Source organism: Manis pentadactyla, chromosome 8 (assembly GCF_030020395.1).
Source record: "Manis pentadactyla isolate mManPen7 chromosome 8, mManPen7.hap1, whole genome shotgun sequence".
NCBI lineage: Eukaryota > Metazoa > Chordata > Mammalia > Pholidota > Manidae > Manis > Manis pentadactyla.
The window spans coordinates 94,107,864-94,130,039 of record NC_080026.1 but is presented as its reverse complement, the minus strand read 5'-3'; the positions used below and the strand labels follow the sequence as shown (position 1 = coordinate 94,130,039).

The following is a 22,176-nucleotide window of genomic DNA, read 5'->3' as shown; positions in this document are numbered from 1 at the left end:
CATAATCTAGTGAGCTCTGGACACATCTGAGCATAGGCAATTTGATGAGGCTCTTCACAGAGACAAAAGGTAGAAACAGTCCCTGCTCCCCCCAGTGACGAGCTAATTATTATGTACCAGCCCTGTGCTATGGGCTGCATCTGTCAGCGCAGGAACAAGTAGCTTTCTAGGTGATACTTACTACCATGCTTTCAAAAAGGAAGTTGAAGCACAGAGAGGCTAAGTAACTTGCCCAAGTCACACAGCTAGGCAGTGGTGGAAGAAGTCCTTGGATTCAGGTCTGGCTAATTCTAGGTCCATGATCTTAAGCTCGAAACACTTCTTAGAAACACTGATGGCAGTTCTTTCCCTAACTCTTCTGTACGATGTTAAGGTCATGCCAGCACGGGTGGTACCTCCTGGCCAGGACCGTGGGACTGGCCTTAAATTCCTTGAGGGCAGAGATAATAGTCCTGATCCTCCATGTTCTTTTTACATTGGGACAATGACTGGGTCCCTTCTGACACCTGCAGGGCTCCTTTCTAGGAGGGCATCCACATTGCTACTCCTCTCTGGGCGTGCCAAGTGATGACATGAGCCTCTCACCACTGCCTTGAGCAATTTCTTTCTTTTCAAGCACGCTGGCAGCCTTTCCCCAGGACGATGTGCTTGAGACAAAGGTGTTCTTTATTAAGGCCCCTAGTCAGGCTGAAAGGGTCTCAAGAGAACAATGCCACAGAGCTGCCATTGTTTCTTTCTGAGTGTGCTGATTCTCCCCTATCACCAGGCAAGTGGCAGGCTGAATGCACAGGCTCATAACTTGTTCTTCTCCAACCAACACTGAGGACAGGAGGCAGACAGGGAGGCCCCTCTCCTGCACACCATCCATGGCTCCCCAGTGCCCCTTTGCACAGAATGTAGGCCCCTCATGGTCTGGCCTCTATCTTTTTCACACTATTTCCTGGTAGATATCGCTTCTTGGCCTTTTGGCTATGGTCATGTGTAGTATCTGTTCTTTTCAGATTAATATCTCTGGCAAGTAAAGTTACTTACACTTCTTGAATCCAGCAGCCTCCTTCATACCTTTAGGCTTCTGAATCTGTTTTTGCTAGGTCTACCCTCCCCAGCTCAGTGGCTTGGAGAGCAGATGCTCTCTTTCTCTCCAAAAGAGAATCAAGTGTGCAAGGAGGCAGAGTGGACAAGTGCTAGAATTTCAGGGATGGACAGACCTCTGTTGGAACCCTAGCTTCACTGTATGTCTTTGGGCTAGTTACTTAATCTCTCTGATCCTTAGTCCCATCGCTGTACACTGAAGTTAGTAATATTTTATAGACTTAGTGTGAAGAGTACATGAGCTCATGATACACGTCCCAGCAGAAGTACTAAGAAGATGGCAACTGTGAATTTATTGCTGAATGCCTTCTAGGGGACTGCACACAAGAGCACCTTCCATGGTAGGGCAGGGAGGGGTCCAGAAGTACTATGAATATTAATGATACCTCACTGGGCATTCCCTGTCTGCACACCCCCAAATCCACTGAGTGCCCTGCTTTGCCTCGACCTCCCCCTCCCAACCCCAGGGAGACCTCCATGGACTGCATCCCCAGGCTTCCTCGCTGGTTGGCTTCTGCCAATGGGAGGTGCTGGTAGGAACTCAGGATCTGGGGAGGAGGCAGGAGGAAAGAGCTCAGGGCATCACTTCCCCACCCCTTCCAGCTCCCCCCAGCAGTCCTTCCTCCCTGGCCCCAGCTGGTGGGGTCTTGCAGCAGCACCGCCTTCCTTTCCCCCAGGACTGCTTCCCACTGCTGCTGGTCTCTGGTCCTCAGCATCCCTAATGGCCCCTAGCCCTACCAACCCCTCTCTAAGTTGTCTTGTCACTGAAATGTCTTTACTGGAACTGAGATTAACTGCTTCCTGGGGAACCCTGGTGGATATGGGTACTCTGCAAAAACATACCCCAAGCTACCACGTATAGTGTCTTGAAGACTAAAGTCCCCTGGTGCTGGGCTCAGTGAAGCCTGCCTCCACCCTGACATTCCACCACAGTGGCACTGGTCTTGAGGAGATACATATGAGATCCCAGCTAAATTACAGTTCTCTTGCCCCCACCCCCTAGATCCAACATGCACATCACACATGAGTGTCAGCCCCACACTTCCGAACGAAACACCCCATCGGGGCCTGTGGCTACTGCCACAAGAGGGACGGACACGTTCCGATTCCAGAGCCGCCGGCCCCTGCGGGGCAGCTAGACAGCGCTCCAGAGCACACCCCACATGGAGCCAGTGCCCAGAGGAGAGGACGGTTCCCTGAAGAATGTCAGCTCGCCATTCCCTGCCTCGGGGAGGAGAGGACATTTCACCATCCACACTGCACAGTCCAGGGCAAAGATACTCTGAGCATCTGATCTCAGGATTTAAGAGCAAGACCCAAGAAGACAGTGGAAAGGGGGAAAAAGAAGGGATGGTCTGGTGTCTGACCTTCTTGGATTATGTTTTCATGCCCTGCAGTGAAAACCCATTTAATTTCTGCATAATTTAGAAAAGGTTTTACATGGGCCTGGCAAAGAGTCATTCATGTACTTAGAAGGGACAAGCTACTGGAGAGAGAAGAATGCTGACTTCCTGCGTTTCTGGTCCTGGGCACCATGCTCTATCAGGGAAATGGGGAGGGGGATACCCATCAGCACAGAAACGGGGGCTTCTCCAGGCACCCAGCTGCTGTTTCACGCAAGTGTACAGATGTGCTGTAGGCCTACATCCTCAACGCAAGCAGATTTCCTGCATGGGGCCAAGTGAATCTGTGTTTCTAAGTACACAGCAGGCCGTAAAACTTGGTGGCTCAGAGCAAGCGTGCTGACTCAGACCCTCTATGTCCTGTTAAAAGTACCTACCTCCAGGGCTGTGAGAGAGAATTACTTAAGGTGTGACAAAAGCAAAAAGCTTCTCACTGAACCAGGTACATAGCAATAGTGATCAATACTCAATAAATGGTCATTCCAATCATTATTATGGTAATAAAACACTATCACAGGCAGTGTGAGATAAGCCCAGTTTAAGGAGGGGGTATTAGAAACAGCCAATCAATCTCTTCGTCGTGAAGTTGGACAAATAGGTATTTTAAATTCAACAAGAACATCTCTGTTGATCGGTTCATGGCTGCTGCACATGGGGTTAGGGTGGGAGAACCTCTGGAGAGGAGGGCTGGGGTTTGGGGTGGGGTGGGAGAGGCACCCAGAGGCAAAGGAAGTCCTGAATACAGAGGCCAGGCCTGACCGTGCACTACTCAGGGATGGCTTGAGGGTAGGGGCTGCAAGTTTACTTGGGGATGTCCAGTCCAATGTCCCCATTTTATAGATGGGAAAAGTGAGAGGGTGCACCTTGCTTTAGGTCTCACAGGTGGTAAATGGCAGAGCCACAGCTGGAAATCAGGTGCCTGGACTCATATAGAGTACCTTTTCACCCCACTCAGAGATGGCAACCTCTGCTCCCTGCCTACTCTCCTTCCAAGTCAAGATCCATAGCTCTGCTCAAGATGGATCTAGATGACCATGCTTTTACCAAGTGACTTCAGATCCAGGCTACATCTAATTGGTCTAGGGATCACCACTTAACTCAAGTAGGCCAATCAGATGGGGCCTTGCAAGTTAAATCAGTTTTCTGTGGAGACCTGAATGAGATATTTATTATTTGGTTAGGGCTGGACTGGGCACCATGGCAGACTGAAAGCTGCACAGAAGCCAGTTACAGGGCAGCAGAGAAGTCCCTGGCAGTGAGGATTGTGGAGCACAGGGAGTGGGAAGAGCAGAGACCAGGAGCTCTGAGAGCTTCCCCTCCCTGGTCTTCACAGGCCATCTGAACTTCATTTCCTGCCCCCTGGCCATGGTGCTCACACACAATCTGTGCTGTCCTTCCTGTGGGTACCCCTTTGGCTCACACTGGCCCCTGGGTCTCAGCCCCTTGCTCCCCTCTGGCATCCCTAGAATGCGTCCAGTGAGGTGCAAGGCCTGCTCATCCCTGCAGCTCTGCCCCAGGCTCGCCCTGACCCTAGCTTCCAGGATTCTGCCCCTTTAACACCTCCTGCTGAGGCCACAGGAGGTAAAAATGGGGAGAGGAATAAAATGGCCTGAACAAATGCATGCTAGCTCCCTCTTCTTTTCAGCTGTCCCCAGACACTTCCTTTAATCTGAAAATTCATTCAGGTCACTGCAGTGATCAGCATGCATGTGGCAATGACAGGGGTGGCAGGGGACAGCTCTGTCATGGGCTTGACACAGTCAGCCAGGACAGGACTACAGAAGAGATGCCCCATAGAGCCAGGCTCTGCCCACCTGGAGACACGGAGACCAGGGAGATGGTGACCCTATGGCTTCTGGGGTTGTGGGGTCTCCAGAATGATCGCTGGGGTAGGCCTGGGCTGTACAGGTAGGGCCGCAAGGCCCATTTCTGCTGAGGATGGGGCTGCCCCATTCTAGGGCAACTTTTCCCACACATTCACTGTGCAAACTGGCTCTGGGTCCATGTTTTTGCTGGAAAGAATCAGCTGGTCTTTGGAGGAAAGACCCCTTGACGTGATTACTCCTGCTTCTGAGATGGGTTCCTTGGCCCACTTCTCTGCCCCAACTCTGCTTCCAGTACCTCTCTCCATAGCACCCCCTGCCCACTCCCTTAAGGCTTCTAGGCCACTGCAAGGGAAATCTCCCCCAAATGCACCTCCCAGGCCTCCTGGGGGCCAGGGTGCATGTTTAGGCATCATCCCCTGCAAAATCCTTGCACTTGCCAGGCTGCCCCTCTTAGTGAGGGGCCCACTCCAGGCAGGTCACAGACGGGGCAGCCTCCTATCTCTTCCAGGTCCTATTTAAGCTCCACATCACTTCTGATGGACCTGCTGTAAATGGGCCACCCCATGTAATTCAGAGACAAATAAATCTTTTTGCTACTCCTGAGGTGACAAGGGAATAGACTCTGGGAAAGTTCTGCTGTGCAAGGGATCTTGTTTGTTAATAATAATGATAAATAGCTCACTTCTCACATGCAGTGTGAGTTCCATTACACTCCAGGCTTCTACAGAGGTGGCTCAGGGTGCTCAGTGGAATGGGTGGTGACGTGCATGTACAGCAAGGGAGAAAGAGGGCCAGACAAGAGGCAGAGAGGGAGGGTGGAGAAAACTGAGATGGTGAGAGAGAAGAAGACAGGGGCAAAGGAAAGATGACAGGGGCCAGTGGGGGTGGCAGAAGAGGGGCCAGTGGGGTTAAGGGGAGAGTCTGTGAAAGGAGAGAGAGGGAAGGCAAGTTTGGGGGAAAGGAACTAATATAAAGGGAAAAAATGAGACATTCCAGAGGGAAAGTCATAAACAACGGAAAAGAAGTATAAAACTTCAGAGTGGCAAGAGAAAGGAAGCTTGGAGAAGGAAAAAAAGCGCACCATGCCTTCTCATCTTGGCGGTGCACCTGCCTCCTGCAATTAGATTTACTCTGCATCCTCTGCTAAACCTCAGCAACAAGCCCCACCATTCCCACCATAGGTGCCATCTCTAAAGGCATTATTAATATTTATGGAATGCTTGCTAGATGCCGCCACAGTCTTTAATATCTATTATAAAGCCTGTTATAAAATGCATTAGTAATAAATTCCTGATGGATGGAGTTCTGACAAGGTGCGGGCGCCTTGGTGGATCCGAGCTGGGAACAGACCCTCCTGGAACGTGCTCATGATGCTCAGAGGCTGGGCTGCTGTGTTCTGAGGTGGGGTCAAGGCGAAGGGATTCCAGCCTCCATCCTCAGGCCCAGGGATCATCATTTTTACACATCTTATCTCATTACCTCCTTTTTCCAGGTGGGAGAAATGGAAGCCCAGAGAAATGAAACAACTTACTCAAAGTCACACAACTTGTAGGTAGTAGAATCGAGATTCAAATTCAGGCCACCCTTGTGTCCCCAGACCTTGGAGACCCCAGAGATGAGGGTGGAGAGTAGGCCAAGGGACTCTGCACAAACAGAGCTGATTCACTCACTTCCCTCTATGGAAGGGCTGGGGGTGCCGTGGAAGCCGAAGATGGGGGGCTCTAGGCTGTCTGGAGTAGAGAACAGAGGGTTGATGGGGAGATTTAGCCTAAAAAATTTTTTCAGAAGGAAGAGAGTATCTCAAAATTTGGACACTTCCACTGGGGATCAGGAAATGGGCTTCCACGGTGACAGGAAGAATTAAAGTTAGAAGTGAGAAACTTTCTGCCAGGGGGTGCCTAGACAACAGGGGAGGTGCCTGTGTTTCAGTTTCTGATGAATGCCAAAGCCCATTCACCTCTTCACTGGTGACTTGAGGCAGGAGCCTACTGGGGTTCTTAGGGAGAGGGTCACCTCCAAATGTGAACTTTTGGAGCTTTTGTGGAATTACAGCTTACAGGAAAGCAGAAATGGGTCTATGGGAGATATAGGCTGTATGTCCTTCTCAAATAGGCAAGAGGGAATGTGCAGGCACCAGCTGAGAGCGGGTCCAATGAAAGAAACAGTGCAGGGAAAACTAGGAGAGGCAGGTGCCCACCTGGCCTTCATGGATGTCTCCAGTGGCCCCATTCTGGACAGGGAGAGGGCATACCTGTCTGTACAAACCCGCATGTATACACATGTGCTCTAGCACTCCCTCCATATAGGAGTCAGGAGGAGATCATAACATTTATTCTCTTGACCAGTGTCTATTCTCTCTTGGGTGATTTGCACTGGACTCTTAAAGATGCTGGGTCTTCCCTGAGAGCTGGAGTAGGCTGCCAGGTGGAGGTGCCAGCTCTTTGAGAGATGATGCCCCGAAGAGCTGGGCCCTGAGTCCCGCACACCCTGATATGGCTCAAGCGCTTTCCCTGTGCTGGTCTTCCCAGCTGTTCAACATCTCCGTGGGGCCAGCTCAGCACTCTCCCATCTGAGTCTCTCCTCCTGCTCAGCCTTCAGCTGTGTGTTGACCATTCTCAGTCCCAGTAAGACATTCATCTAAGGGCCTACCTACTACGCCCCCTGCCTTCCCGGGGTCTCCCAATGTCCTCACCTGCTGGACTGGTCTTGGGCTTGCCCCTCTCTCTTGCCTCCCACCCTTCATTAGGCACCAGCACCTGCCAATTCTTTCTTCAACATTCCTCAAATCCTTCCTTTTCTCTGTGTTATTTACCTTGGCCACCTCTGCAGTCCTAATACTGTGATTTGCACATAGAAGGGATTCAATAAATGTTTCAACAGAAGAGAGACTTCCCGTTAAACATGGCAGATTGAACACATTCATTTATTTCTGTTTTGTCCCAACCCCTCACCAAAATGACAATAGGGGAATTAAAAATGTATAAATTCACAAGGGCAAAAAGAACAGGAGAAGAAACAACAGCAGTTGAAAGATGTTAACAAAATCCTGGAAACTGGAAACAGATGGAACTGGAAACTGCGTTGGGAGAGAGAGGAAAGCCAATGCTTCAGCGGGCGGCTCAGAACGCTGGAAAAGCTCATGAACTAGAGATGCCAGGTGATGCTGAAAACAGAAGACCAGGTGCCAATCTTTAAGAAGAGTTATTAGACTCCTAAATGCCTTCCTCAACTCTTATAGAAGGCAGGAAGGCTGCTTTCTGGAGGTGCTGAGTTACTTGGGCTCTGGACTCAGGCTTGGAGCTGGATGAGGCACTGAAAACAGGGAGGTTAAATGAAAATCTGCATCTCCCCTCCACTCACTTTCCCAATCAGGCATCTTTAGCCAGTCAGCTTCCTTGAGACAGCCAGACAGGAGGTAGGAAAACTGGTCCAAGAGAAGATGCAAATATGAACATGCAGGAGTTTCTGCAAAGAAATAGCCAGGTTCTCACCTACTCACTGCCTGGTGAAGCCCACTGGTTAACAAGCAGCATTCCCCCCTCTCTCTCTGCCTAACACACCCAGCAAGCTTCTAGGCAGGTAAATGTGAACTCACTTTTAAATATGAACAGACAATATTTAAGAGATTTGAAGGTGAAAAATGGAGTAGGGGGGAAACAGTGAAAAGGAGTAACAGCAATAAGTATATTTAACATCCTTACAGTGAAAAGACAAGACATAGAATCTTTGAAAGAAGAACATTTCCAAGAAGAAGAAAAGGCTAGGGGAAATGAAAATCTCATCCAAAGAGTTGGAAGATGAAGAAATTTCTCCAAAAGTTTGACAAAACTCAAGGAGATGGAAAATGGGAGAAAAGTAAGAAAATTAGAGAAGCAGTTCATATGATTCCACACCCAACTAACAGGGATTTCAGAGAGAGGAAATTATCCAAGAAGTAAGGTAAGAAAATCTCCCAGATCTAAAGGGCATGTTTCCAGATAAAAAGAGATCACTGTATGTTCTGAAGAGAGACCCACACTGAGGCATAAAACTATGAAGTTGTAAAATGCTGATATTTTTTTAATCCTAGAGACTTTCAGAGAGGAAAAAGCCTGCATACAGAGCATCAAGGATCAAAACGGCATCAAAGTTCTTAACAGAAACATTATTGCTAGAACACAAAGGAGAGAAAACTTCACATTATGAGGACAATTTTCCATTCTAGAATTCTATACTCAGCCAAACTATCAACAAATCCGAGTATACAATAAACATTTTTCAAACAAATTTTTCAAAAATTCCCATGAGTCTTCTTTAGGAAATTACTAAAAGTGTACACCATCAAAATGAAAGTATAAACAAAGAAAGCGTACAATATGAGACCCATGTAAAAGGGAATCTAATATAGGAAAGAGACAAAGAAACTCTCAGAGTGATTCTCCCCTTGTCCACCATGCCCATCCCACATCAGACCTCTTTCAGCTCTCAGAACTGGAAGCAAGCCACAGCACAGTCAGTCTGGATTGGAGCAGGAGGATGGATGCTCCAAGGAGAAAGTTGTCAAGAAAAATACAAAAATACAAAAATCAATATACTTTTAAAATACTGAGAGGAAGTATTATGTCAGAATATTTAGGGATAAATAAGTGATAGGTTCATAGAATTACTAAGCAAACAAAAAAGAGGTAATTATTAATTCTAGAAAAAATAAGAAAAGGAAATACAGTTGACCTTTTAACAATGTGGGGGTTAGGGGTGCCAACCCCCTGTACAGCTGAAAATCCATTTATAAGTTTTGACTCCCTTAAAAATTAACTACTAATAGTCTACTATTGACTGGAATCCTTACTGATAACATAAATAGTTAATATATATTTTGTATATGTATTATACAGTGTATTCTTACAATAAAGCTAGAGTAAAAAAACTGTCACAAATCTCCAAAATTTTTTCCAAAAAACATCTGCATGTAAGTGTGCCTGTTTAGTTCAAACTCATGCTGTTTAAGAGTTAACCATAATTACAATACACTATGTGGCAGAGCTGTGAATGTTTACATAATCATAATGCCGTTTGGACTTAAAGGAGGGATATAAGTATGTTGAGAGAATTGGTGATGCATATTAAGAGTGGGGTGTGTGTGTTTGTGTGTGTGTGTGTAGTAAAGATGAGGTAGAGGGTACTATAAAAGTGCAATTATCAACCTTCTTAGCTGGAAGTCAATAGGTAATGTCTAAAACTGAAAAATTTATAACCATGTGGTTTCAAAATAAGAAGGTAACTATCAGAAATTGAATGAGGTTGTCTCAGGGTGGGAACCAGGAGTGAGAAACGGTTATGCAGGGCACCGCTGTTTTATTATAAGGCTAGCTTTATTTGACTTTTGAGCTCATACATATGACTTTGATAAAAATTAACATAAAAAGTAAAAAAAAAATCTCCCTATGGCTGGACCCCTGCGGTGGCCTCCCTTCTTTCAGCCCTGCTCCTGTAGTTGATCCCGGAGAGTCACCACCCTAAAGCGCGAATCTCCTGTCTCATTTTCCTCCTCCAACACCATCACTGGCTCCTCTTTCACCTCCAGGGCTGTCTCCTGGACCCTGATCATCTCCAAAGTCTGATCAAAGATTTCTTCTACAAACTCTTGTTTTTGCCTTCCTGAGACACTCTGCTTCAGTCAGACTGTTCTACATAGCAGCCCCTAGGGGGTGGGCCCACCTCTAGGCCTTTGCTCATGGTGCTGTCTTCACCTGAATTTCTTCTGGTATTTCCCCCAGAGGGCAGGCATCACCACCCAGCACATGGAGCCTGACACTTCTCCCCTTCCCAGAAGAGGCTGTTGTCTCCCGGGGTTTCTAGGCCCACATGCCCAGGTCTGGGTTGAGACCCCGTCTTCACCCCACACACATGGGCCCTCGCCTTTACACAGCGCCTCCCATTAGCACCCACATTCCAGGGCTCCCATGCCAGGCACCCTCTACACCACCTCACTTGCTGTCCCCAGGGGTGATGGAGGGAGGACGTGGAAGCACTGCAGGGTCTTATGCATCATGGACAGTGCACAACTGACAGGGCAGCCCAGCAGCTGGCTGAAGGCTATGTGCAAAGGGAAGGGCTGTGATGGTGGGGCAGCCCCCGTGCCCATGCCAGCCCCAGTCCCCATACATGCTGCTTTCAACACAGGGCAGTACCACCCCCTCCCTCAGGGGCTGGGCTTCCACTTCCCTCTCTGTGGCATGGGAAGAGTAGACCAGAGTGGAGGCATGAATCCGGACCTGGGCTGCTCAGTCTTAGCTTCCCACTCATCCCCAACCTGAAAGGTTAGCTTGATTGGCTCCTGGGAGCCTCCCCACTCCTTCCCCAAACAGGGACTTGGAAACTAGCTTCTAGAGACCAGGAAGGGTTTATTTGGTGATGATTACCTCTCATCACTCTGGCCTGATTGGAAACAAAACAAAACAAATCCAGAAACAACTATCCTGAAATGTTGGGTCACATCCTGACTCTCCAGTAACAATCTGCATGACTTCCTTCTCTGTGGCTACAGAGCATCAGTGCAAACATCTGATGTCTCAGCTTTTCCATCAAGTAAATGGGTATAGCAAGCCATGCACTGCCTTCTACATAGAACTCAGGGGAGATACAATGAGTGAACAGTGGAAAAGAACTTTGGAAACTCCAAGGACAAAACCAAAATCACCACTTCTGCAGAGGCAGAAATTCTAAGAGGAAAAAACTAGGGAACGGTATGGTGGGATTTATAGAAGAGGTCTCTCTAAAAAGCTGCTCTAGAGTCCAGAATCTGGGTTATTTGGGTTCTAGACACTGTCTCTGAGCCCAGGGCTGCAGGAGACTGAGTCCAGGATGGAAACAGGGTTCAGCTGATACATGAAGTGGTCTTGAAATGGTAGATTCTGGAAAGTGGCAACCAATAGATGCATGGAATTTCTAGGGTTTTCTAAAAATAAAAAGACTTCTTAAAAAGCTAACCTTTTCAAAGAATATTGCTTCTCTCTTACTTACCAACTTTACATTTCCTTGTATGGCCCCAGAAGATGACTGGTTAGCCAGAGACGGGCAAGATTCCTCAAGGGAGGAACAACCTAAGACAGGCACAGTCGCAGGGGGGCCATCAGGTGAGAAATTGGGAATCAACAGAGGTGAGGCTTAGAACCTCACCCCCCCTGTTTTGAGAGAAATCTTCTGCATCCGTGGATGTTTTGTTGCCCTTGTCTAGCTTGGATTAATACTTAGTCTATAGGCACAGACCTGATCATCTACATTTGCCCTCTTACAGCACTAAATTATGTTTTCTAACTTTATCTTGCATCTACCTACCACTTCAGCATTTTATTAAAAAAATAATAATAATAGTAAGGGAGAAATGTGGGATTCACATATAAATCAAGTATAAAAATCAAACGAATAATCATATCTGACTTCATTGTTTATAGTTCATGATGCGTGATCAAAACCAAAAGTTTCTGTGATATGACTGCCCTTGCACTGTTCACCATGTAAGAACTTATTCACTGTGTAAGAATTTGTTCACCATGTAAGAACTTGTTCGTTATGCTTCAGAAGATTGGAGACTGTTGAGAATTAGGCTTGGGGTTGATTAATGATTGTGCATTGAGTCCCCTATACAGAATTTTATTGTTGTTAACCATTTGATCAATAAATATGAGAGATGCCCTCTCAAAAAATAAAATAAAATAAAATAAAAAGACTTCTATGAGTCTAGGGTAGTAACTCACACCTATAGAGGACTTCCTGTGTGTCAGGCCCTGTTTTAAGCACTTTCATGCATTATCTCATACAGTCCTCATGGCAGCCTGTAAAGCAGACACTATACCACTCCCTATTTTCCAGATGTCCAAAGCTATGTGGGAATAAGCAGGAACTCAGGGATCTGCACCCAGGTAGGCTGCTTGAGGGCCCAAGGTCTTAACTACCAAGCTATACTATTCTCAGTGATGGGTGAGCTAAGCGTGCCAGATCCAGGAGGCAGGGGGATGGCCAAGATGACCTTGAGAAATTGGAATCCTGTCACTCTGGCTAAGTGCCAAGCCTGCTAATGATGTTAAGGGGGTTGCTGCAGAATGATTTAGGCCATCCCGAGGCTCCAGGTTCAAAAGGTGACAGGTGTCAGGCATCACCAGGAAGGTGCTGGAAGCGGAGAAGTCAGTTATCAGGAACTGTCAGGTTCTTTCATCCATGGATCACAAACAAGCATATGAAGCAGCACAGTACGCAACTGTGTTGGCCACACTCACACCCCTTATCTTTCTAACAGCAAAATGGTTGCAAGCAGTTACAAGTGGTATTTATGGGAAGGGAAACAGACAATAAAGGGAGTCTTTGAGGGAGTAGAGGCATCAGGGAGTTTATGGTTTGAGTCCCAGCTCCACTCCTTATTTGCTGTGAGACTTGAGGGAACTTAGGCAACCTGCCTGAGCCTCAGTGTCCTTGTAGAGAGATGAGTATAATAAGATGCCTCATGGGTTGTTGTGCGGCTTATGGAGATAATGCATGATAAGGACTTAGTGCTTAGTAGGTGCTCAATACATCTGACATTCTATCAAAATGTCAGTACCTCATGGGTTGGGTATAAGGGTCTATAAACTATAACGTGCTTTGCAAATTTACTTCTGGTAGGGAGGTCTGGAAAGGGATGCTTCTGAAGGCTGAGGTTCTTGCTCTGCTCTCAGCATACAGAAAAGGCCCAGATGAAGGCTGGGGGGAACCTTCCCTGTGGCAAGCACCCCCATCTCTGTCCCGGTGGAGTTCACTGTGGGTGTGCAGTGCTTCCAATGCTGCCCTGAGCTCTCTGTGCACAGCTCCATGGCTCACAAATGGGGCTCCATCTCTCGGCCCCCAAATTCATTCCCCTGCATAATGATGAATCATGTTAAACAAAATGAATATGCAAATCTCCTTAGGGCGGGCCTTATATCTATGGGAAGCTGAGGCTAACAAATGGATTCTAAATGAGAAGACAGCTCAGGCAATACAACTTCTGCTCATCTCTCCTTCCCACCTCTTAGGCTCTGCCCACCCGGGTGACCCTTTGTCCCCAGCGGGGGTGTGCATTCTGAAGGGGCGGATGAAGGTGGCAGCAGAGGCCTGGGCAGGCACAAGTAGTGGGTTAGGCCTGGTGAAGGATTTTTCCTCTCAGATCCTTGATCCCTGTGGCTACAGCTGCTGGCCCTTCAGGCTGTGTGACGGTGTGACGTGATAAGTGGAACCTGTCACTTGGAGCCTGGGGGCTTAAAGGCAGACAGGCTGGGGGAGGCTGCACACCCTGCTGCAAGACAGCTAAGGGCTGGTGAGGGCTGGAGAGGGGGGCTTGGGGGCCCAGGACCCGGGCAGAGAGACAGAAGATGCAGGAACTCACTGGGCCCGCGGGGCCTTGGGAAATGGTTTAAGCTCAATAGGTGGAGAAGAGACTAAATGGCCATAGCTATGGAGGGCTCTGGAAATCACCTCATGCAGTGTTTCACTCCAGAATACTGGGGGAGCTTTCAAACACCATCGGTGGTGGGGCCCACCCAGCCTCTGTGTTTAAATTACTAGAGGAATTCTCAGGTACAGGCAGGGTGGAGAAGCACCCCCTACCCAGTCATCTTACTCTGTAGATGAGAAAGCTGAAAGCCAGAGAGTGGAGGGGACTTGATGGAGTCACACAGGAGGCCGGTTGTGGCAGAAGCCCGTCTCCATGCTTATTCCCTGACCTCCTCCTCCCTTGCTCTAACAAGGCTGGAAGGTGACTCCCTGACCCACATCATTCTCATGTGGGAGGCAGTGCGGATGTACAAGGAGGCCTGGGCCGGCGGACAAAGACCTGGGATAGATGAGGTCTCCGTGTGACCCTGGATAAGTCACTAACCTTTTCTGGCCTTCAGGTCTTCGTCAAATGAGGGAGTTGAACCACATTATCCCCCCATTCCCTTCCTGCTCTATAAGGATATGACTGTAAGTCCTTCCTGAAATCTAATTCAAGGCCCTCTTGCTACAAAGCCAGTTCCTTTGTTTGGGACTATCTTCAAAAGATACAAAGGCAGCATGTTGAAAATTGATAAAGGCATTTCTTTCTGCCTTCCTTGTTTCTCAGATTCTCACTCTCTGTTGAGGTACATAACACTCTGACTGGGAAACAATACAGATTACAGCACCACGCTGCCTGACACAGCAGTCTCCCTGAACTAGGACTTCTGAGCGCAGCCCCTGAGTGTGGGTGAGGAGCTGAGGAAGGACATTCTGAGAAGAAAGGACACCAAGGGTCAGGGATCCCAGGGCCTTTTATACCCCTGAGGCTGTCTCACCAGCTCTCAAATGATTCTGAAAGGATGGTAGGTCTCTGAGGTACTGGTGCAACAATCCCAGACTCCTCTCCTGCTCTCCTCTTCCACTTCTGTGTGGCCTTGGGCATGTACTGAAGCTCTTGGAGCCTCAGCTTTCTCATCTGTAAAATGGGAATAAAAACACCTGCCACCTGGATTTGTGGGTCCTACATGAAGTAACAATTATGAAACATGTAGCCTAGTGCCTGACCCACAGTAATGGTGACAGCAGTTGCTATCATTATGACAAACTGTATTATTACCAGGTAATGGTAGCCCCAACATTCTCCTGTTTGGGTGGGGGCAGCCCAGGGAGATAAGTCACCCAAGGGACATACCTAGGGAAGGAGGGTGCCCTGCTATGTAGTCCTTGGGAACTGTCTCATGATAGGGGTCGTGAGAGCTCTGAAGGCTGCTGTGGGATGGTTCCTGCTGCCCTTGGGAGGAGGGACCTCATGGGGGTGGGGGAGCAACAGGGCAGAAGTCCAGTCCATTGGTCTCCTGTGCCTGGTGGACCAATGCTGTGGGCTTCACCACTGGCTTTAGAGATAGCCAGAAGTCCAGGCAGACAAAGGCCATGAGGAGACCATCACACTGACCCCAAGGAAAGAGGGAGACCCAGAATCCCAGATGCACCCACTCAAAGGTGGGCCTAGGACAGCCACGGCCTCACCTGTTAAACCAGGCTTGACCAAGGAACAAACCAGCCTCCCTTTCCCTGATGGAACCCAGAGATGGCACTCCCACATCCCTCCTGGGTGGTTCAAGTTGACGACCAACCCAGTCAGGAAGGTCCAAGGGCCTCCCCAGCCCCTCCTGAAATTATGAATGTGGAGACCAATTTCTACAGAAAAACAGAGGCCTCCCATACCTTCTTCTCCTGGCCCCACTGCCCAGTGAAGTAGGGCACACTGGCCTTCCCCCAGGGCGTAGGAGAGCCCACGGTATGAATTGCAAATGACTTTCATTAAGTGGGGTGCTAACACCATGAATTACAAATGAAACCCAGATGAAGAGGACCCTGGCAGCCTTACCTCCGTTTGATATTAATTGGGCGACACTTTGTTTTAATGGTACATTAATTAATGCGGAATTTCAACGGAAGTCCGCGTGACACCCACATTAATACAAATGAATTCATTACCATCGGTGTTATTACAAGAAATGACAAATAAATCTGTAACAGTGGGACCCTTCAAATAATAATCACGAATCATTAGGTTTGCTACTCGTTTGTACTGTCACTTGCAAATATGTGTGTATATGTTTTCTGCTGCCAGTGTGTGTGCCTTTGCCTTTTGGCTGGAGGGGCCACTGGTGGGGGCTAGCTCTGCGGTGGCAGAAGGGGGACCTTCTTCCAGCCTTCTCTGTATTTGCTTTTCCTCCCTTTCTTCCTCCCACCTCAGCCCCCTAGAGACTCCTCCTCTCCCCAGAGTCCTCCCCTAGGCTTAGCGACTCCATGTCAGGATGTGATTGGGTTTGGCCCCCAAACACTACACCTAGTGTGCACTCTGTCCTTGATGGAAGGGTGGGGGAAGGAATAAGAGCAACAGGGCTCCTGGGGTGCAGCTTGGCTTGAGGAGGGCTGAAGGGTGTGGCTATGGCAGGCTTTGTTCTCCACAGGTCTGCATGTTCACCCCAAGCCTCAGACGTTCCTGGGAGGAGAATTTAGGGGCTAGGAGTTTTATCTGCTGGCTCCTGTTCGGTCCTCCCTCAACATGGTCCTGAAGGCTTTATAACATTGTCAAGGACAGGAAACAGGCTTAGAGAGCTTGGATGTATCCACACAAGGAAGGGCCAGGTTTGTAGCTCAGCTCTGCCTTAATCCAAAGCTCCCGATACACCAGTTCTTAGCAGGGAGAAGCTGCCATCTGCCCAGCATGGGTTAGTATCCAGGTGGAGGCAAGGTACAGCCTTGATGAACCCAGCAGGTCAGTCCCAGCTCTCCATCCCTCTGCTCAGTGCTTTATGCTATAATCTTGCAAGGGAAAGGAACAGACTCCCAACAAGCTGAGTCTACAGCTATCACCCTGGTTGTTTCTCACACTCTCTCAGTTCCTTGAAGTTGAGGTCAAGACCATTTTTGCTTCTAAAGGGCAATAAGCAAGGACCCAGGAAACCACACTGAAGGAAAGTGTCAGAGCAGCTTGGGTGACTCAGGGAGGTATTATATCTGCAGATTATTGGCGTGCAGGCTGCCTCTCTGCCAACCCACACTCAGAGCAGACAGTGCAAGGGATCACAGTGCTCTTCCCTAGACTCAGCCTCAGGATTCCCAACCCAGTGCTCTACACAGCTTCTACCAAGACAGCACTGGAGTTGGCACATGATTTGAAAGCTGTCTGCTATCCCTGTTTTAGGATAGCTTTCCCTGGAGGATTTTCAAATAAGGTCCTGTGTCCTTTGATGGGGATGCCTGAGAGCAGTTCACCTGATCAGCCAAGATATTGGTTAAATGACCTACCTCCTGGGGCACTCCAACCCAGGCAGTCTAGAACCCCATGAATCAGCTCCTTCCTCCCTTCCTACAAGAATCAATCAGCTAGTCTTATGTCCATGTACAACAACTTCCTGACCTTTGGCTAACAAGTTTCACCCTCAAGACTTTGCTAATGTGGCCAAACTCCTTGGCCAATGACTTATGACCTGTCGTCTACCCTGGCTCCAGAAGCCCTACCTCTTAGATGCCATTTGACCATCAGATGCTGTTTCTGAGGCCAGATCCTAGGTGATGAGCAGTAGGCCATAGCCCACAGTTGGGTGTTTGGGCGGTAGGCCATAGCCCCCTCTCCTGCTCATGATCTCCCCCATTCACACTGGCACTGAATGAACCAATTAATCACCTAAGATTATTTATTAATTATACTCACTTTTGAAACTTGTGGAAGAATTAGTTACTGTCTCTACCTCACAAGTTATCATTTATGGTGATTGCAAGCAGGTTGTCACTTCTCCCAAGGGCAAGATAGAAGAGGCCAGACTAAGAGCTGGTTTCTCAAGGAGAACTGTTAGAAGGCTTTGCCTAAGCTTAGGCTATACCCAGCAGACGTGGGAAAGGCAGTGGCCTCTTCATGAGGATAGGCTTTGCAATCTAATAAGGGGCCACTCAACACTGATATAGCCACAGCTAATATCATGCTCAATGGTGAAAAGCTGAAAGCTTTTCCTGTAAGATCAGGAACAAGACAATGATGCCCATTCTCACCTTTACTCAACATAGTACTAGAAGTCCTAGCCACATCAATCAGACAAGAAAAAAATTAAATTAAAGGTAAGGACAAAGTAAAACTGTCATTATTTGAAGATGACATGATACTATATACAGAAAAAGTATATATGCTGTATATAGACAAGACTACTAAAAAATTATTAGAATAAATGAATTCAGTAAATTTGCAGTATACAAAATCAGTATACAGAAGTCTGATATGTTTCTATATTCGAATAACAAACTAGCAGAAAGAGAAATTAAGAAAACAATCCCATATACAATTGCATCAAAAAGAATACTTAGGAATAAATTTAATCAAGGAGGTGAAAGACTCATACTCTGAAAACTCTAAAACATTGATAAAATGAATTGAAGATGACACAAATAAATGGAAAGATATAACGTGCTCATGGATTGGAAGAATTAATAGTCAAAATGTACATACTACCTTAAGTTATCTACAGATTCAAAGCAATCCCTATCAAAATGCCAACAGCCTTTTTCACAGAATTAGAATAATCCTAAAATTTGTATGGAACCACAAAAGATCTTGAATAGCCAAAGCAATCTTGAGAAAGGAGAACAAAGCTGGAGGTATCACAATCCCTGGTTTAAAATTATATTACAAAGCTATAGTGATCAAAACAGTATGGCACTGGCACAAAACCAGACACACAGATCACTGGAACAGAAGGGAGAGTCCAGAAATAAACCCACACATACACGGTTAATTGTGACAAAAGAGCCAAGAATATACAATATGAAAAGAGCAGCCTCTACAATAGACAGTTTTGGGAAAATTGGACAGCTACATGCAAAAAAAAAAAAATTGGATTATACCATACACAAAAATAAACCTAAAATGGATTAAACACCTAAGTGGAAAACCTGAAACCACAAAACTCCTGAAAGAAAACATGGGAAGTAAACTCTTGGACATTGGCATTAGCAATTTTTTTCTGGATATGTCTTTCCAGGCAAGGGGAACAAAATCAAAATCAGCAAGTGGGACTACATCAAACTAAAAAGCTTCTGTATAGCAAAGGGCACCATCAACAAAACAAAAAGGTAAACTATTGAATGGGAAAAGTATATTTACAAATGCTATATCTAATAAGGGGCTAATATAAAAAATACATAAAGAATTCATATAATTCAAAACCCCCCCAAAAAAAGATACAGTTAAAAAATGGGTAGAACACCCAAACAGACATTTTCCCAAAAAAGATATACAGATGGCCAACAGACACATGAAAAGATGCTCAACACCACTAATCATCAGGGAAATACAAATCAAAACCACAATGAGATATCACCTTATACCACTCAGAGTGGCTAATATCAACAAAACAAGAATTAACAAGTGTTGGTGAGGACATGAAGAAAAAGGAACTTTCACGCACTATTGGTGGGAATGTAAACTGGTGCAGCCACTATGGAAAACAGTATTGAAGTTCAAGAAATTAAAAATAAAAATAACATACAATCTAATAATTCTACTTCTGTGTATTAGCCCACCTCAGTGCCTGCCTTCCCTGTTTTCCAATACCCCCACTTGGAGGAGAGCTGTTCCTCTGACCAAGATATCTGGTAAATGAAGGAAAACAAAGAAGAGGTGAGAAGCTGTCAGGCTCTGTCAAACCTACTTGGACCTTGAGATATTTCAAACACTAATTTGAAAAGATCTATGCACCTCTATGTTTATGGCAATATACTTAAAATAGCCAAGATATGGAAGCAGCCTCAGTCAGTGTTCCTCGAAAGATAAATTGAAAAAGAAAATGTGCTACGTATATTCAATGGAATATTACCGAGCAACAAAAAAGAATGAAATCTTGCCATTCACAGCAACATGGATGGACTTAGAGGGTATTATCTACCTAATGAAGAAAATCAGACAGAGAAAGACAAATACCATATGATGTCATGTATATGTGGAATCCAAAAACAAAACAAATGAACAAATAAGCACACAAAAAAATCAGACATAAACTCATAAATACAGAGAACAAAATGGTGGTAGCCAGAGAGGAGGGACAAAATAGGTGAAGGGGATAAAGTACAAACTTCCAATTACAAAACAAGTCATGGGGATGAAAAGTACAACATAGGGGATATATTCAATAATATTGTAATAGCTTTGTATGGTGACAGATGGTAACTATACTTATTATGGTAAGCATTTTGTAATGTATATAATTGTTGAATCACTATGTTGTACACCTGAAATTAATATAATATTGTATGTCAACTCTACTTCAATTAAAAAAAAACACTGGTCTTAAATGAAGTCTTTGTTTGTTCAAAAGTTGTTCCCTTATTTCTCCCAAAGATGAAATGACAGCCACTAAGTACTTCCCTGGGAACCGTGCTGCTTCCTTCTTCCTGTATCTCTCTGAGCTTGTTTACAGTGCCCTCCTTGGCCAGGGTTGGCATCATAACCTCAGAGATCTATGAGGAGGCTACCTCTATCTGCACATTAGATTATATTTTCTTCTCATTCCACAAGTCACAGGCTCTGTATTGCCTCTTCCCAGCCCACCTCAGTGCCTGCTGCCCCTGTTTTCCAATACCCCCACTTGGAAGAGAGTTGGTGCCTCTGACCGAGATAATTGCTTAATGAAGGAAGACAAGGAAGGGGGAAGAAGCTGTAAGGCTCTGCCAACTTACTTGGGCCTTGAGATACTCCTGTCCTCTGAGGCCACTGGACTTCGGAGCATAAACCCACGGGCCATCATCACCCCACAGACACATTCTTCCTCTGCACTGCAACACACACACACCCTGTCAGGGTGAGTGTGATGTGAGGCACACGTGGCTCTCGAGTAAATATGTATTTATTCAGGCAAGCAGCAGGTCCCAGCAGGCTGTGGTCCCGTCCCCTGGACGCCCTCTCCAATCCAGGCCCTCCCGCTGCCCACAGTGCTCATTTCCAAATGTCAGGGCAAAAAGCACTTAGATCCAATTGCTAAGCCCAAATCTATCACGGTACAGAGAAACACACTGTGTCACCGTGCAGCTGACAAGCTCCAGGCAGGCTGAAGCACAGTGGCCAACCTCCGACTGACCCCACTCCACTGGGCCTCTCTTCCGGCTCCTATTACCGTCAGACAGGCTGAGATGCTCCTTAGCCCTGGCCCCAGCAGCCAAGGGGCACCCAACTTCCATGGAGGCCCCTCTGGGTTCTGAACAAGCCACTGCCCACTTGATACCTCCACATGAATGCCACAAAGACACCTTTGACTCAACTCTTCCGAGAACTCTAAATCTCCCCTGGGAACTGCATCTCCAGCTCTGTGAATGGCAATACAGTCCCTCTGCATCCAGTTGCTAAGCCAGAAACCAGAGTCCTCCGTGTAATTTTTTTCTCCCAAACATTGGTCTGCTCCTGTCCCTCCTTGCCTACCCCCAGTTCTCACCTGGACCACTGCAGTGGCCTCAAACCAGACCCCTGCAATGTGGACTCCCCAGCAGCTGGTATGAATTCTCAAACAGCCTTCAGAGTGTGTTGCCACAACCCTGTCCCTTGTGTTCCAACAGATGCCCAGTGGCTTTCTGACGACCTTAAGAGAAGTATCAGAGAACCCCTTCCGTGGCCCTGCATGGCCTGGCCACACCCAGCTCCCCAGCTCTCCTTTCCCCCACCAACTCCTCCTGGCCACGCTCCCCAACTCTGGCCTTCTGTCACTTCCTCAGATGAACTAGGTGCCTCTGTACCTCTCAGCCTTTGCCTGTGCTGTCCATCCTCTGGAATTTTTTCCCCACCTTCACCCCCAATTAATGCCTCCAATTAATGTCTTTACATCTCACCCAAGTCTCATTACCTCCAGAACTTTCTTTGACCCTTAGTCTGGGTCAGGTCTTTGGCTCTATTCATTCAGAGCCTCCAGGGATTTTCCTGGGGGCTCCCAGCTTACTTGGCAACTATGTGACTCTTCAATTACCATCTGTCCTCCAGCTAGACTGTAGGCCCTTTGAGGGTGGCCTGCCTTGCTCACCACAGTACCCGTGACACCACTGCAGCCCTTGGCCTAGCATACAGCAGCAGTTCCATACATATTTTCTGTATGATCAAATTCCTCTGTTTCTTCCACTTGTGTCTCCAGCAGCCTTAAAGGTAGAGGAGGAGACACTTTGGATTGAGGTGCAGTTGGCTGGAAAAAACAGAGAGAAGGGTACTTGTGAGAAGGCCATGGTCAAGGAGCAGAGGAGATGACTCTGAGATAAGACCCCAAGAAGGGTGTAAGTTGGAAAACTGAGTCTGAGAGCCCCATGGTCATCAGGCCAGAGGGCAAATGAGGCTGCAGGATCGTATGTCCTCA

At 47.1% G+C, this 22,176-nt stretch overlaps 1 protein-coding gene and 1 non-coding gene across 3 annotated transcripts in view; one reads left to right on the top strand and one right to left on the bottom strand.

Annotated features, from left to right (window-relative positions):
• The window catches only part of LOC130678898 (cadherin-23-like), a 337,153-nt gene that overhangs the window by 155,787 nt on the left and 159,190 nt on the right, over positions 1–22,176 (bottom strand). The window lies entirely within an intron of this gene.
• LOC118933912 (U2 spliceosomal RNA) lies at positions 950–1,133 on the top strand. The gene has a single exon (XR_005033280.2). It is a non-coding gene; the product is annotated as a U2 spliceosomal RNA (small nuclear RNA).